General features: G+C 47.3%; 1 pseudogene; it reads left to right on the top strand.

The window, feature by feature from the left end:
* Positions 1-397: 397 nt before the first annotated feature.
* On the top strand, positions 398-1,190 carry LOC150040066 (glucose-induced degradation protein 8 homolog pseudogene; annotated as a pseudogene).
* The last annotated feature ends 1,047 nt before the right edge of the window (positions 1,191-2,237 follow it).

Raw genomic sequence — 2,237 nt, 5'->3', positions numbered from 1 at the left:
AAGAGACATGGGGAAGAATCGGGAACAAGACTACAAGGTGATGCAACTGCTTTGAAAAATGCATGTAATGAGGCAGATCTTCACATTGACCACAGGACTCAATACTCCTAATGTAAGCTGTGTACATACACAAGAGAAATGAAAGCACTTATCCACAAATGTTCACTGCTGTATCACTCAAACCACCCAAAAAGTAGTAACAACCCAAATGAATGCTTAAAATATGCCATGTCTATGCGATGGGGTATTGACCTTCCAAAAGAGTGCAGAGTAGATATATAGATACATACTACAACCAGGAGGAACTTCCAAAGCATACTAAGAAAAACAATCCATGAGGCTGCCGCCCTGCCCCGACCCGGGAGCCGCCGCCTCGGCCGTGTCCTGAGGGAGGCGGGATTCGCACGAAATAAATCAGAATGAGTTATGCAGAAAAACCCGATGAAATAACGAAAGATGAATGGATGGAAAAGCTCAATAACTTGCATGTTCAACGAGCAGACATGAATCGTCTCATCATGAACTACCTAGTCACAGAGGGTTTCAAGGAAGCAGCAGAGAAGTTTCGAATGGAATCTGGGATTGAACCAAGTGTGGATTTGGAAACCCTTGATGAACGAGTAATTAAGATTCGGGAGATGATTCTGAAGGGTCAGATTCAGGAAGCCATCGCCCTGATCAACAGCCTCCACCCACAGCTCTTGGACTCAAACCGGTATCTTCATTTTCATCTGCAGCAACAGCATTTGATGGAGCTGATCCGCCATTGTGAGACTGAGGCAGCCCTGGAGTTTGCCCAGACACGGCTGGCAAAGCAGGGTGAGGAGAGCAGAGAGTGCCTCACAGAGATGGAGCGCACGCCGGCCCTGCTGGCCTTCGACAGCCCTGAAGAGTCTCCCTTTGGAGACCTCCTTCACATGATGCAGAGGCAAAAGGGGTGGAGTGAAGTTAACCAAGCTGCTCTAGATTATGAAAATCCTGAGTCCACACCTAAGCTGGCAAAATTACTGAAACTGCTACTTTGGGCTCAGAATGAGTTGGACCAGAAGAAAGTAAAATATCCCAAAATGACAGACCTCAGCAAAGGTGTGATTGAGGAGCCCAAGCAGAGCCTGTGCCTGGACCCCCGCAGTCACCGGCATAGGACTTGCCTCTCTCGGGCCACGACTGACAGAGCCTCACTGCAGTAAAGAACCTTTCTCCCCTTGTACTTCACTTTGTTTTTGAGCCAGCATCTTTTGAAAGGGGGAAAGCCACCCTTTTAAAATGCTGGCAAACCCACAGCGAAAGACCCCGGCTCTTGGAGTCTGATGCCGTGTGTGCACTGTGACGCGACCTGAGGGTTGGACGGGCCGACCTTCCTTGTTGTGGGCTCCTGGTGTTTCTGGCTGCCCATGAGCTCCTTGGCCAGGAAGGCTGCGTTGGAAGTCTGCATTGGTGGCGGTTATCAGTCAGCCATAAAGCCTCCCACCCAAAACACTGGAAAAGCACTGATCATTCTTTGGCTTTCTGTTAGCTTGTAGACAGACTATGTTTTCTTAAATTTTTCTTAAGACTTGTCAAGCCTTCATCTTCAAGTTTTTCCTTACCATCTTGTTTTTGTTTTGTGTGTGTGTTTTTTCCCATAGGAAAGAATATAAATTTGTAAATCCTAATTCAAAGACAACTTGTGTGTGCAGGTATTGAGTTTGGTTTGTTCATGCCTTTTGGTTTGGATTGTATGGCTTTTGGGGGTGATGTGTGTGTGAGGGGCAGGCTGTGTGGTTTTGTTTTTTTAAATATATATTTTGGTGCTGTATGTGATGAGAGACTGTTCATAGCAGACCAGTGGGCCATCTCTTACAGGTAATTTTGTTGAAAATAAAGGTTTCTCTTTGATTCTAAGAAAGTCCCATGAGAAGTCCTCATCATCTCAAGCAGCCCTTGTTTTTGGTGTACTTTCCTATGCTGATACAGTGGTGACAGCTGCAGAGTGACTTCGACCAGTTTGTGTGTGTGACAGCAAGACAGCCCTGGGTGCTGGTGGGGACCAGGACCGAGGCTGTCACACAAGGCCTGTCAGCCTTTCTCGTCTGCTCCTGAGCTTGGCAGAGTAGTTCTCAACTCCAGTTGTCAGCAACGCTGCAGATGTCCTGCTTTTTTCAGTTACTTGCTCCTCACTTGGTGGGAGGTGTGGGCTTGAGGTGTGGTATGGCACTAGTCTCTGCTGGGCGATGGTGTGTACATATGTAGATCAG

The sequence above is a fragment of the Megascapheus bottae genome, unplaced genomic scaffold (genome assembly GCF_031878675.1).
Source record: "Megascapheus bottae isolate mThoBot1 unplaced genomic scaffold, mThoBot2.hap1 HAP1_SCAFFOLD_103, whole genome shotgun sequence".
NCBI lineage: Eukaryota > Metazoa > Chordata > Mammalia > Rodentia > Geomyidae > Megascapheus > Megascapheus bottae.
Note: the sequence above shows the minus strand (reverse complement) of the source record. Positions and strands in the feature narration are given on the sequence as shown.